The sequence below is a fragment of the Ictidomys tridecemlineatus genome, chromosome 10 (assembly GCF_052094955.1).
Source record: "Ictidomys tridecemlineatus isolate mIctTri1 chromosome 10, mIctTri1.hap1, whole genome shotgun sequence".
Classification (NCBI taxonomy): domain Eukaryota; kingdom Metazoa; phylum Chordata; class Mammalia; order Rodentia; family Sciuridae; genus Ictidomys; species Ictidomys tridecemlineatus.
This window is the reverse complement of record NC_135486.1, coordinates 26,799,507-26,815,578: the sequence shown is the minus strand read 5'-3', so window position 1 is coordinate 26,815,578 and position 16,072 is coordinate 26,799,507. Positions and strand designations below refer to the sequence as shown.

The 16,072-nt window shown below is 35.9% G+C and overlaps 1 protein-coding gene across 2 annotated transcripts in view; it reads left to right on the top strand.

Annotated features, from left to right (window-relative positions):
- Dennd1b (DENN domain containing 1B) overlaps positions 1–16,072 on the top strand; it is a 221,848-nt gene that overhangs the window by 26,314 nt on the left and 179,462 nt on the right. The window lies entirely within an intron of this gene.

Below are 16,072 nucleotides of genomic sequence, written 5' to 3'. Positions count from 1 at the left end.
TTTCTATTCACCCTCTTCTTTACTTTTTTTCCCTTAGAACTACACTTTATGTATGTTAGACTGTTTAATATTACTTTAAAGAGGCTCTTTATTTTTTCTCAGTATTTTTTCACTGTGTTGCTTTATTTTGTATAGTTGTATTTATTCTGTATTTAGATTTTCTGACCTTGTATTCTGTATTCTCTTGTCTGCATTAAGCCCATACAGTGACTTTTGTTTCCAATAATTTGTCTTTCAGTTCTAGATTTTTAAAATTTTACTTTGTGCTTTTATTTATTTTTAAATTTTCAAAATTGATTTTTTAAAAATAAATGACAATGAAATGTATTACAATTCTTATTACACATATACAGCACAATTTTTCATATCTCTGTATATAAAGTATGTTCACACCAATTCATGTCTTCCTACATGTACTTTGGATAATGATGTCCATCATATTCCATCATCCTTGCTAACCCCCTGCCCCTCCCTTCCCCTCCCACCCCACTGCCCTATCTAGAGTTTGTGTATTCCTCCAATACTCCCCCTTCCTACCCCACTATGAATCAGCCTCCTTATATCAAAGAAAACATATGGCATTTGGTTTTTGGGGATTGGCTTAGTATTATCTTCTCCAATACCATCCATTTACCTGCAAATGCCATGATTTTATTCTCTTTTATTGCTGAGTAATATCCCATTGTAAATATATGCCACATTTTTAATCCATTCATCTGTTGAAGGGCTTCTAGGTTGGTTCCACAGTTAAACTATTGTGAATTGTGCTGCTATGAACATTGATGTGGCTGTGTCCCTGTAGTATGCTGTTTTTAAGTCCTTTGGGTATAACCAAGGAGTAGAGTAGCTGGGTCAAATGGTGGTTCCATTCCCAGTTTTTCAAGGAATCTCCATACTGCTTTCCATATTGGCTACACCAATTTGCACTCCCACCAGCAGTGTATGAGTGTACCTTTTCCCCCACATCCTCACCAACACTTATTGTTGTTTGTCTTCATAATAGCTGCCACTCTGTCAGTTCTAGATTTTCTGTTTGTTCCTGTTTATTAGTTTCTGTTTTTCTACTGAGAGTCTTCATCTGGTCATTCATTCTTTTTTCCTATCACTTCCTTTAAACTATTAGAAATATTTGAAATAACTTGTGTTAGTTTCTTTCTGTTTTGTAACAAAATACCATAAACAAATATCCTGACTTAGAATAGTGCACATTTATTATGTTAAAGTTCTGGAATTCAGAAGTCAGTAAAATCAAAGAATCAGCAGAGGTATGTTTCTTTCTGGAACATATAGGCGATCATCTTATTTCTCACCTTTTTTTTTTTTTAAGCTTCTAGAGGTTCTCTGCATTCCTTGTATCATGGCCCCCTTTCATCTTCCTAGCCCACAATGGCTGAATAGCCCTCCTCACATCTCATCACTGACACTTCTGCTTCTCTCTTCAACATATGAGGATCCTTGCAGTTATATTGTGACCACTTGGATAATCCAGGATATACTGCCTATTTTAAAAAGTCACCTAATCAGCAACTTAATTCTCTCTGAAATTTTAATTCTCCTTTGCCATATTAGCTAATATAGTTACAGGTTTTAATGATTAGTACATAGACATCTTTGAGAGGTCACTATTCTGTCTCCTGTGTAATTATTTTAAAATTCTTGCCTACCAATTCTAGTATCTGTTTCATGTTGAAATTTATTTCTATTCACTGTTCATTCCTCCTGTCTTCCATCCTGATTATGAATTATACTTTATTGCTTATTTTCATGTCCAGTGACATTTTGTTGTGTGCTGAATATTGAGGATATATTATTGACAGTTTAAAATTTATCTTCTTTTAGTAAGTTTTGAATTTTTTTTTGCTGTGCAATTTTGTGCTGGATCAGTTTGATCCTTACAAGATTAATTTTTAATCTCTGGGTGGATTTAGAATATTTTACTCTAAGGCTACAGCAGCTGACTCTTTAGGTTCTCATACTCTTTAGGTTTATATCAAGAACTGTGCAGAGTCTAACCTTTTACTCTATTTGTGTGCCAGTTAGCCTATTAGAGTTTCATGAATACTATCAGAAGATATGAGTTTGCAGAGTTAGATACAGAGAACTTCATGACATGGCACAGCAAGTAGGATGAGCATCAACATATTTGCATCAGTATTCCTTGCCCCTAAATCACAGAAATATAAGGTGAATAGGACCAGATGGATGACTGTAATTGGTTGCATTACCAGAGAAGAACCTTGAGCTTAGAGAACCCAAATAGCATGTAATGTACAATAAGTATGCCTGCCCTTTACTGCTGGAGGGTGAGCTCATTTCTATCTTCTAAGGATATAAGCTGATTTGCCCTTTGCTTTGGATGGAGACAGATTGTCTTTTCCAAGGTTGTTTGCTTTAATCATGTTACTATTATGCTAGTAGTTTAGAATGGCTTTAATGATTTCTTGCCCTATAAAAACATGTTGGAAGAGATAGTCTGGAATAAAACCCAGTTAGTGCCTGTGCTCTCAAAGAGTAAGGAAACATGAGAGACTCCTGGGATTCTTTCCCAACAGTGTGACATTTCTGGGGTAGTATTAGTTGATTTCCCATTTGTTCATGGTTTTATATGCATGCCACTTGGCTATTCACTGCCAGATTTTGTAGAATGTCATCCTGCTCATTGCAACCTAATAATTTGACTTATTATGACCTTTATGCAAATTTCTGGAGCTCCTAATATTTGGTAGCTTTTCCTACTAATTTTGCTGCCTTCCCCAACTTGATTCTGTCCTTTCTCTTCTCAGCATGGCTGCTGTTCTTTGCTTGTGTGCTGTAGTTCTAAAATGCCTCAAAGCTGAAAGCCAGGGAGATAGTAGTATTCATTTCATGTAATTTCTTTCTCTTGGGACCAGAATTTTGCTTTGCTTATTTTCCAACATTTGTTTCAAATATTTTTGCAGTTTTATTTTATTTTACATTTTTTACAGTTAGCTAACTACTTTATGCTTACTATCTCATGGCCAAAAGTGAAATGTTTTAACACTTTACATGATTTATGGGTATACAGCATCATGCCATCTACACTGAAAATTACTTAGAGGTATTTTCTGCTTTTTAAAAGTTCTTCAGAGTGTTATATAAATATATACTCAATAAAATGTGTCATGTTCTTTGATATTGCTGTCATGATAACAATAAGAAAAAAGGTTACTTGATGACAGATTGGTTTATAGTTATTTACCTCTATCAAAACATATGCCCAGTTGATCACATACTCTTTCTTTCTTTTTTTGGTGCTGGGAATTAGAACCCAGGGCACTATACATACTAGGCAAGTGGTCCTATGATTGCACTACACCACTAGCCTCAGATAATATAAACATTTTTATGAACCATTACTGTTTTGAAAGAAAACAACAACTGGAGAAATTTGTAAAGGCTGCCATATTTGGTGGTATTTAATGATTTGAAATAGTATCATTGTATTATATTCATTATTTCCTTATATAATTTAAATTTGTATGATAATTTATAGATTCAAAGGGGTTTTGCACACATTGTCTTAAGCTAATTTTGTATTTCTCAACAACTCTATATTAGCTTCAGCAGCTATTCCCATTTCACTGATGAGAAAATTAGATCTCAGTAAAGTAATTTCATACTTAAGATTCTAAATCCATGAAGTAATGTTAGTGAGCTTTGGCATCACTCTGACAAAATATCTGAGAAAAACCAGTTAAAGGAGTAAAGTTTTATTTTGACTCATGGTTTCGGAGGTTTCAGTCCATAGTTGCATGGCCCCATTGCTGTGGGTTTGTGGTGAGGCAGAACATCATGGCAGGGAAGGTGTGGTGGAGCAAAGCAGCTCACCTTGTGGAGGCCAAAAAGTAGAGAGAAAGAGAGGAGGAAGCGAGGAACAAGATATAGTCCCCAAAGGCACATTCCCTAAGAATCCTCTCCCTTCAAGTAGGTTCTCCTCCTATAGTTTTCCTCCACCCCTCAATAGTTCATTCATCTGTGAATCTGTCCATGGGTTAATCTATTGTTGAGGTTAAAATCCTCATGATCAATCACTCTCTAAAAGCCCCACTTCTCAACATTCTTGCATTGGGAACCAAACCTTCAACACATGACATTTGGGGGATATGACAGATCCAAGCCATAACAGAAGCAGGGTAAAAATTGAGACTTTAAATAAAGTGTACTGCTCTTTGTGCATATTCGGGTTGCCAAATTTATTTTATATGAGTGTATGTAATTTATACCCACTTCATTTATTTTGTTCTTGTTGTTTGATCTGGAGCTAAAAATTTAAATCATAATAGGGTGAGATCATATATAGATATAAATTTTTAAACTTTATGATCTTTTACATATTTGAAACTTACTTTTAAATTTTTTAAAATAGCAAATCCTTAGTGAAGGCATAAAAAATATGTTTTTGTGTTACTTTATTCAGTAATTATTTAAATTGTCAATTGGATAATTAGGTTCAATCTATTGTGTAAAAACTTGTTGAAGATTGTTTATTGACACACTCTTACATTGGAATTGTTATATTGATATTAAAATTTTAACATTTAGTTTACTTTAAATCACATTAGTAGTTTAAAACTGCTTTAGTGATTATTTGCCCTGTTTGCATGTATAAAGATGATACCATTGTAATCACATTACATGATTATTTGGGTAACATATCTTTGTTTAAATTGAGTTGGTAAAAATGGGAGTTCATAATCCGCTTGAATCAAATGTATGAAATATGATATGTCAAGAGCTTTGTAATGTTTTGAACAACTAATAACAAAAAATTAAAAAAAATAAATTGAGTTGGAAGTGTTGAACATTTGGAGTATATGCTTGAATTATATTGTCTATATAATCTATATGATCTGGGGATATGACAAAAGTATTACTTCAGTGAAAGAACTTTTTGGTAGGAGATATTGATTTTTACCAGTTTGTGGTGTTTGATCTTGATTTGAAAGAACCTAGCTCTATCAACAAATAAAATAATGATTTACTTCCCAAGAAATCCCAGAAAATAATTTTTGTTAGGAGAAAATATAGTCTATATATGAAAGTCTTTGAATGTTTTTCGTATCAAAATACAGAAAACTGTCTTTGGATTCACTGGATTTACTTATTAACATAAATACAAGTTTGCTTTTCACTCCTTCCCTCAGATAGGGAAAATCTTTGGAAATCATAAAAGCAAATGAATATGACAAAAACTTATCTTAAACCAATTTTGCAGAAGTACTTTATAAATTTAATCTTTTCTTCTTGTTCATAATACTATTGCCATACTACACTTCATGTCTCTGAAAACTTATTTCTAGTTCTACCCTAATCAATTACTAGTTACATGGCCTTTCCTAGCTCAAGTTCCTAATATTGAACAAAAGCTATAGACAAACCTATAGTTCCTTGCAGTTTCAGCATTCTATCATTTTAAGTACATTATTGCTTTAGTTCAAATACATTATCAAAATAGTTTTCAAAATATATTGTATAGCATGGTGAATATAATAATAGCTGTTTGTTTACAACATCAATTCCTAAACCTCAGCTTTCCAAGAGTCAGTCTTCCCTCTACAGGGATATTCTACTCATAGTTCCCCTTTTTTCATTCTTCTGCTTTTTTAAAGTCATGCAAATAAAAACTAAGGACCTTCTAGGGACTGATATAGCACTATATAATATGACTACAATCCCTTCTTTCCACATTTTGACCTCATTCTCTGTAACTCTTGCCCCTAGCTCTGTCAACTACGCCACATTGGCCCTTTTTGCTATCCCTGTAGTACATTCACATTCTCCTTCAAACATTTGTACTTTGAGTTTGTTCTGTCTCTGATATTTTCGCTCCACTGTATCTGCCTGATTCCTTTGCCTTCTTCATGTGTGTGTGTGTGTTCATTCTCAGTGAGATCCACTTTGACTAACTTATAAAATCAAAAGTGCACATACCTTTCTCTGTCACTCTTGAGTAAGTTATATATGCCTTTTCCCAAATCATGCACAAATTCATGACTGTATTGATTGGCTTTGCTGATACAAAATTCAATCTGATGGCACACAGTTTCCCTAGGATAACTGAATGGAGCTATTGACAGTATCTTAGAACACAGGCATATTCTAATATGGAAGTAAAGTCTGATTTTTTAGAAATTGGTGGATGCATTTCACAACTCAGTTATGTTCTATTAGAATGAATTCATGTACTTATTTTCCATGGGTGTATATTATTTGGTGAAACTCAGATATTTTCCTTACTTGTGTTGTTTTCTTATTACTGAATTTTGAGGATTTTTTTTTGTATTTCTAGCGTATGGTAACTTTAATTTTTCCAGGTTTGTCTTTCTATTCTCTTAATGGTCTCACAAAGTAAATTCCTTTATTTTGAAACAGTTTTATTTTCATTTTCATTTAGTTAAATATATTTTTGGTTTTTCTTTTCTTATTTAATTCTTCTTATTTAGAAGTGTGCTATGTAGATTCAAAATACTTGGGTATTTTCTAATGATTTTTCTGTTGTATTTTGATAACACAATTCCTGAGAATATTGGTTGTATGATTTGGATTTTTAAAAAATCTATTGGAACTTGCTTTATGGTCCCAAATATAGTCTTTCTTCTTAGATATCATCTACTTAAATATTTAATTTTTTTACAACATTGTTGATTTGTTTGCAAACAAGTATGAACAATGAAGGCTTACTTTTAAGCTTAGAGTTGCCTTTAGCTACTGTTCGTTTTACTTCACTGCTGTGGTATTGTCTTCTGAGTACTATATTCCATAGCCTGGTTATTAGGTGTTTTTATCCGCCCTGGATGGTGTGGATATCAACTATTCCTGGTCCTGGGACCTCTCCTTGTTCTTTTGTGTGGTCCTGTCCTCAGCTTTGGGTACCTTCCTCCTATATGCACACTGGTCAACACTCCATTGAATACTTGGGTGAAGTGGGATGGCATGGGTGTAGTGAACCCTCTGCAGTTCCTCAGAGTTTTGTTTCTGAAAAACTTCCTTTTCCCTAGTATTCTTTTTGTGGACTCTTTTGACCTTGTCCCAAGCCTCAAAAATTTGTCTCCTCATTTCAGGAAAGTGCCTAGGTTTTTTTTTTTTTTTTTTTTTTTTCCAGTTGCCACACTATGGAAACCCTGGCTGGTACATTGGGGCAGTTTTCTGTTTTGTGCACTAAAGGATATCTGAAAATTAGTAATGATATTTTTTGAAATTTTAGTTGTTAAAAATGGAGGGTAAAACCAGTCTGTTATTAATTAGGTTTTTTTTTTTGTTTGTTTTTGTTGTTGTTTCTTTGAGATGGCATCTTTCTGTGCTGCCCAGGCTGGCCTTGAATTCCTGGGCACAAGGGATCCTCCTGCCTCAGCATCCCAAGTAGCTGGTACTACAACTATGTGCCACCATGCCTGGCCATTCTGTTACTTTTTTTTCCCCCTTACTTTGAAGCAGATGTCCAGTTTATAGATTGTTAAAGTACTCTTTACCATTGTATACCCATAGTTAAAGATAAAGGTAACTACATATATGGGATAAATAATTTTGGGAATATAATTATAATTATTATGGTACTTCGGAGAATCTTCTGTCATCTTTCTACCAAAAAAGTGATTTAGCATCAGCATCTCCTATTTTGTGTGTTTTGCAGTTCATAGTTCAAGTCTTCTATATGAGAGGAACTGTCCCGGGTTAGGTCAGGTTTTTGGCTAATTCAAAGCTTTGGGTCATATTCACCAAATGTGGGTGCAGCTAGTAGAAACCCACCCTGGGTAAAGGGTCCAGCTTCCAGGAGAGGGTGTTGTTGTGACCTGGGCTCTAGTTACCATTCTGTACTTAATATTGATATTTTAAAATTTACTATTTTTTCATAATTATAGAATTTTAAGACTTTTCAGCCATTAGTAAATTACATTATTGTTATCGCTGTGAATGTCTTTTTTGTCCAGCTAGTATGGGCATTTTAAGAAAGACAATAGTAATAAATTAAACATTAATCACAAACCAAAGGCCTGAAAACCAAGTAATAAATTTAACATTAATCCCAACAAAAGGCCTGAGAACCAATAGGATTGTTGTTTCTTCTCATCATAATGATTAAATAGTGTGTCCTAGAATACTTAGTAGATACGAGCAAGCAAGTCTAGAAGAAAATACAAAAATCTCTTTGTTTTGAGGTACTTCATGCCCTCCAGGTGGAATATCCACATTTTTTAAAAAAAGATCTGCTATTTTAGTATTTGTTAGTATGTATTTTAATTGATTCATTGATTAGTTAATTAGTTAGGAAATTTGATTCTGGAACATATGTTAGATTGTTCTAAGGATGGAGGTGGGGCCGTAATGTACATTTTAAAAAGTTTCCCAAGAATTGTTTGTATCTGAAAATTAAAAGTCATTGTCTAGAGGAATTGGGCCATTTGTGGTACATAGTACTACTTGGACATTGGACAGATGACTCTCCCACTAGATGTTGCAGGTATATTGATATGATGTCTTTTAAATAAATACAGGAGAGGAGCAGTTGTGTTCAGGTGGAACAACTGGAGCAGAGTTTGGATTGAAAAGGGCTGATAGTGGTTAATAGTAACAGATGCCAAAAAAAAAATGTAGGATAGTTTGAACTGTGAATAGACTTGTAAACATGCAATTAGGCAGTCTTGGATGATTTTCAGTATAGTTGATGTTTTAGTCAGCTTTTCATTGATATGAACAGAATACCTGGCAAGAACAACTAAGAGGAAGAAACGTTTATTTGGGGATCACAGTTTCAGAGGTCTCAGTCAGGTGTCTAACTCCATTGCTCTGGGCCCAAGGTGAGACAGTGTATCATCGCAGAAGGGTGTGGCAGAAGAAAGGTGCTCTCCTCATAGTGGGGTTAGGAAGCAGGGGTGCAGAGAGGCCACAGGGAAGATGCACCCTTCCAGGATACACCCCCAATGACCCACCTCCTCTAAACTTACTCCGCCTGCCTAGAGTTACCACCCCGTTATTCAAACTAAGATGAACTGATTAAGTTACAGCTTTAATGATCTGATCATTTTACCTCTGAATATTGGTGCATTAACAGGAGGCTTTGGTGGACACCTCATATCCATAAGAAATAGCCACAGATTGTTGATGTCTCACATGGATGCTAGTGTAATCAACCTCTTGTAACTGTGAGTTCTTCAACCAGTTGTGGACTGAAATATATATACATATACACACATATGTGTGTGTATATGTATATATGTGTGCATATGCACACATATATCTGTACTGCATCTGTGTCTGTACTGAACATGTACAGACTTTACTCTTATTAATAGCATTTACATTAGCTATTATAAGTAATCTAAAGACAACTAAAAGTTTATGAGAAGACTTGTGTGCATCGCATTGCAAATATCATGCCTTTTTACATTAGGGACTTGAGTATTTGAGGATTTGGGATCCATGGGAAATCCTGGAACCAATCCCCCTAAATAAATGAGAGGTGACTATATTGAGAAATTTTGTTTATGAAATAGTCTTAAGGAGACACTGAAGAAATAGAAACTTTGATATCTACTCAGCACTCATAAAAATGAGAAACTTGTTTTCAGAATGAATAATGGAGAACAGCACAAATATGGATAGCAGTTAGAAGAGGAAGGGATATAAGATCAGTAGAGCCTTGGGGTTAATTAATAGCCATTCCAGTACATCAGTCATGTGATATGGGCCTTTTTTTTTTTTTTTTTTTTTTGGTACCAGGGATTGAACTCAGGGGCACTCAACCACTGAACCATATCCCCTGTCCTGTTTTGTATTTTATTTAGAGACAGGGTCTCACTGAGTTGCTTGGTGCCTTGCTGAGGCTGGTTTTGAACTTGCAATTCTCTTGCCTCAGCCTCTCATGTTGCTAGGATAACAGGCATGTGCCACCATGCCTGGCTAGTATGGGCCTTTTAAGAAAGACAATAGTAATAAATTTAACATTAATTACTTAAAATTTTTTTATATATATAATTTATCATTTCAATTTAAAGTGTAAGAATTGGTCAAAATGTTTCATGTCATTGAGTCTCAAAAGAGGTAGCTTTCATTAGATATTTTAGGCTCCCTTTAACTCAAAAATTTGTTATTATCATTCAGTAAAATCTTTAATCTGTAGGTTATAAACTCTAGAGAGAGGGTTGTTTGATAGGTATTCCAAACTGTATTTTCTAATAACAGTTTTTATTAATAAAAATCTAAATATCCACAATGGAGTGAATGTCATATAGGTCACACTGAAGTGAGCATAAACTGTTAAGCAGTACTTCAGATCACTGCTTTGAAAAAAGAAAATATGCCCCAGAGCCCATGAGAAGTAGCCTCAGATTATTGCTTTTTTTTTTTTAATATTAAGTGTGATGGTGAAAACTCTGAGGTAATGCTCAACTTGTGCTTCTAAATTTTATTTTTCAATATTCCTTCCAAAAGCCAAGAGCATCTTATAAAACTTCCTATGGAGCTGAGCAGTATACTCACGCAATAAAAAAATAATTGAAGTAGATATATTTTGCAGAACATATAGTAGAACAGAGTCACTCTGCTTGTAATATTTGGATGGTTATACTTGGTGTTACAATCAGAGAAACAAATCAGGACCTGGACATGTAGAAATATTTAAAGATTCTGCACCTGGAATTCTGAACTTTGAGCAAGTACTGATAGAGGTCAGAATTTTCCTTATCTGATATGTTGACTTTGATATAAAAAAGTGATTTGTCCATTTTGAATGAATGTGGAGTTTTGTGCTATTTGATAAAGAACCATTTGCATCCATCTTGTGAATCTTCTCTCCTGTATTACTTTTTTGAATAAGGCCAGTCCATCCATCTATCAATTCATCAATTCATCGTTAATTGTCAGCAGACTTTGTTCTAAATATAGTACTACATGTTGGAGGTAGGAGTTTTTGAAAATAATTATGCTAGTTTCCAGATTAAGCTTTGCATCTCTTATTTTTTTCTGATCCTCCTTTTTCTTATGTGTTCTGGGATAATCCCTAAAGCTGTTTTTTTAAATTGGTTACTCCTCTTTCAAAATTTCCATTCAGTTATTTAGTGCTGTGTTATAAAGAATAAAGGCCAATCTGCTGGGGGTGGAAACCTTCCAAATACAGAGGCTTAGATACCACGGAAGTTTGAAAGCAGATGGTCTGACTAGAGGGCACTGATCTGTGAAGTTATTCAGGGATCCATGTTCTTACCTCTTGTTGTTCTGCTATTCTCTGGACTATTATTCTTATCTGCAGAGTCAAAGCTAGGTTACTAACTGTGTCCAAGTTCAAGCCACATGACAGGCAAGAGAAATACTTCAGGCAAGAAATTTCTTCCAAGACAAGGCAGTGGAAAAATTGATATATCGCTTTCCTTGCTAAGAACTAGTCACATGGCAATTCTTAGCTATAAGTGAGGTTGGAAAATATACTGTTTAGCTCATTGATCAAGTGCTTAGGAAGAGGGGAGAAAAAGATTTAAGGAGGTCAGCAAGCAGCTGGCTACTCATGCCCATACTATTGAATGGGCCTTTTTTATGAATTCAAGAGCTCAACTCTGGTCCAAGGAACTTGACCTCTCACATACAAACAGCACATTTTTGGCTCAAACCAATGCCACACTTTCCTCATCTAATTTCTAAATACAATCTGATTTACATATCAACAGTTTAAAAACATGTCAGGGTAAGAGTGATGGGAATGGAGTTACTCTTTATACTAGTTACATGGATTCTAATTCAGCCAGCCAAAAATGTCTAGTTACACTTATAATAGAAAAGAATTTAAAACAGTGAATGAGTTTTATTAAAGTGCCAAATGTTAGCTGTAATGTGTATTTTAACTATTTATTACAATAAAAACTTTGGTCACTACCATACCATTCATTGCATTCTCTCTCTTTTTATTTGGGGTGGGGGGGTACTAGGGATTGAACTCAGGTGCACTCAAATACTGAGCCACATCCCCAGCACTATTTTGTATTTCATTTAGAGACAGGGTCTCACTGAGTTGCTTAGTGCCTTCCTTTTGCTGTGGCTGCCTTTGAACTCATGATCCTCCTGCCTCATCCTTCTGAACCGCTAGGATTACAGGTGTGTGCCACTGCGCTGGCCATGCATTCTCTTTTGTGTAAATCCTTTATCTTTCTACCATATTTACTCTTCCTTCTCTGTTTATTCTTTATTTTTTCCAAGAATGATTTATTTCTAACAGTAAGATTTTTAATTTTTTTAAAATATGGAATATTAATGAAGTTATATAACATAAAATAATCAAATTAGGGTAATTAACATTTCCATCTCTTTATCTTTTTTTGTGTTTGGAGTCTTCAAGTTTCTTTTTTATTAGTTATTAAAAATACATAATAGGTTATTATGAACTATAGTTATCTTGCTGTACTACAAAATACTAAAACTTATTACTTCTATCTATGTTTTAGTAACTGTTATCCACCCTCCCTGTATGCCATCTCACCCCTTCTCTTCTGTGTCAGTCAACTTTTCAATCACTGTGACTTAGAGAAAGAAGTTTATTTGGGGCTCATGTCTTCACAGGCTGAGTGTATTGTAGACTGATTCATTGCTCTTAGCCTGAGATGAGGCAGAACATCAAAGTGGAAGGGCCTGATGGAAGAAAGCTACTCAGCTCATGGCCAGCAGGAGGAGAGAGGGAGGGAGGGAGGAACTGATGGAGGGAGGGAGGGGGGGAGAGAGAGAGAGAGAGAGAGAGAGAGAGAGAGAGAGAGAGAGAGAGCGCAAGAGAGTGCACAAGGAAGGAACCAGGGACAAGAATATAATCCCCAAGATTTTGCCCCTAGTGACCTACTTCTTGTCATACTTCAACTGTCTATGCTTCCCACCCAGACATTCATTCATTATTTTTTTTTTGTAGTTGTAAATGGATAGAAAGGCTTTGTTTATTTTTATGTGGTACTGAGGATCAAACCCTAGCCTCACACATGCTAGGCAAGCACTCTGCCCCTGAGCTACAGCCCCAACCCCATCCATTCATTATTAATTTTTTGTTCCATTTATTTATTTAATTTTATTTTATTTATTGGTCACTATGATCAAAACACCTGACCATAAGAACTTAGAGGAGGAAAAGTTTATTGGGGGTGGGGTGTTAACTGTTTCAAAAGTATCAATTCATAGACAGCTAACTCCATTGCTCTGGGTCGAAGGTGAGTTAACACTCATGGTTACAGGGTATGGCAAAGGGAAATTCTCCTCATGGCAGAGTCAGGAGTAGAGGAGGTGGAGGAAGGGCCTCCAGGGAGATACAGCCTTCCAGGGTGTACACCCCCATTGACCCAACTCCTCCAGTCATGCCCCACCTGCCTATAGTTACCACACAGTCATTCAGACTAAATTGGATTGATTAGGTCACAGCTCTCACAATTCATTTTTCACATTACTGCATTAATAAAGAAGCATTTGTGGGACACCACATACAGACCATAACAACCATCAGATGGATTAATCCACTAATGAGGTTACAGCTCTCATAATCTAATATTTACCTGAAAGCTCTACCTTTGAACTTTGCTGCATTTGGGAGATGTTTTCAAAACAGGAACTTTTCAGGGAACATTAAAGAACATTCCCACCTCTGATCCCCAAAAGCTTTTACCCATTTCAAAGTGAAAAAAATACATAGAGTCCATTTCTAAGAGGTCTCTATATATTCTTCACGTTTTCAACATTGCTTACACATCAAATTTTCAACCAAGATTCAAGGAAAACTCTTGACTGTGAGACCTTTTAAAGATCAAAAACAAGTTAAATACGTCCAATATGCAATACCACAGAGTAGACATTACCATTCAAAAAGGGAATAATAGAGCATAGAAAGAAGGAATTGGAACAAAAAAAGGGCATAAACTCAGTTTAGTAAACAAGTCCTATAGCTCTACATCCAGGGAACGTGGTTGCAAGATGATATCTTGAAAGGGTTTGAGCTACCGTGTCCCTATGGCTTGCTGATTATAGCCCACATGGCTTCTCTGTTGGCCTGGCTCTGCTCACTTACTGCAGCTTTCCTTGGCAGACAGTCCACATTCCTGGCATTTCTTAACTCCTGAGTCTCCATTGCAGCTTTCACTTCTTTCTCATGTTTTCACACATCATCCTCTCAGGGACTGTCTGGAGGAATTTGAGACTCGGATATATTTTGACTGAGTTTCCAGGCCTTCCTCTGAAATCTAGGTGGAAGCTACCATGACCTCTTATCTCTAGCATCCTGCATTCTTGAAGGATGAACCAGCACCATATAGATGATACTAAGCTCTCCTGCCAGCTTAAAGCAGTAGCCAGGCCCCCTTGGACCATGGCTGCAGCAGCCTCTGAGTGCTTGGATAGCTAAGCACTATGAAAATAATTCTGGGGAAACAGCTTTTTAGGTGGCCAGCATGCTCTATTCTCAAAGCAGTATTATTCAAACAAACTTTCACTTTTATGCCCTTGAGCCTGCCATGGGGTCTTGCTGATTCCCGAGATGCCCTCAAGGCATCTTTCATGTTATCTCTGTGCAAAGTACTTAGTTTCTTTCTAGTGACAGTAATCTCTTCAGCAACTACACCTTTCCTGGTCTCAGTTATACCAGTGCTTTCATGGCCAAACTGCAAGATATTGAACTCTATCTTTGCTTCCTGCTTCTGATTCTTCCAATAAACTTGGCTAAAAGCCACTAGCAATACCCAAGCGACTGCCTGAATGCTGTGCTGCATTGAAATTTCCTCTGACATGTTAATTGGTTCATCACCGTTAAATTCAGCCTCACAGAGTCTTAGGGCACAGTCAAAATATGGACAGGTTCTTTGCCAGAATGTAATATGAATGGTCTCTAATCTACTTCCCAGCAGAATCCTTATTACCATCTGAAACCTTATGAACATAGTTTTTATGGTCCACATTCCTATCTGCATCCTGGTGTTTTGAGCTCCCACCAGAATTCCCCATTCCAAAATCACAAACCTTCCAAAAGCTTCTAAACCACACGTTCAGGTGTTATCCCAGCAAAGACTCTACTTCTTGTTATCAGTCTCTGTGTTAGTCAGTTTTTTTTTTTTTTTTTTGTCACTGTGACCAAAATTCCTGACAAGAAAAACTTAGAGGAGGAAATTTTATTTTGGGCTCATGGTTTCAGAGACTCAGTTCATGGCTGGCTGACTCCATTGCTCTGGATATAAGGTTAGACAGAACATTTGGTGGAAGAAAGTGGTATAGGAAAGTTGCACAGCTCATGGCTGCTGGGAGGGAGGGAGGGAGGGAGATAGAGATAGAGATAGAGATAGAGACAGAGACAGAGAGATAGAGAGAGAGAGCACGCAGGCAGGAGCAGTGACAATACATAATCCTCAAAGGTGCACTCCTAATGACCTACTTCCTCCAGCTATGCCCCACCTGCTTAGTTAGTACTCAGTACTCCATTAAAATTATTAATCCATCATATGTATTAATCCATTGATGAGGTTATAGCTCTCATAATCTGATCATTGCCTAAAAGGTCCTACCTTGGAACCTTGTTATATTAGGGATTATACTTTTAAAAAGCAAGCTTTTCACAGAGGGACATTAAAGATACAAACCAGGATACCTTCCCACCTCTTGTAATTACTATTCTATGTCAAGAGTGGCTTTTTTAAAAATTAAAAAATTTATATTTTTATAAATTTATTTTATTTATTTATTCTTTATGTGGTGCTGAGGATCAAACCCAGTGCCTCACCCATGACATGCAACTGCTCTATCACTGAGCTCCAGTCCCAGGCCCAGCCCCAGCCCCAGCCCCTAAGATTGACTTTTTAAAGCACCACAGGTATAGAAAGAACATGCTGTATTTGTATTTATGTGTCTGATTTATTTCACTTAATATAATGTTATCCAGTTCGAGCAGTTTTCCTGAAAATCATAGAATATCCTTCATTTTTATGGTTGAATAACATTTCATTGTGTATACGTTCTGTGTTTTCCTTACCTATTTATCCACTAATGGGCATATAAGTTGATCCTATATCTTGGCTATTGTGAATACTGCAGCAATAAACATGGGAGCGTAGAT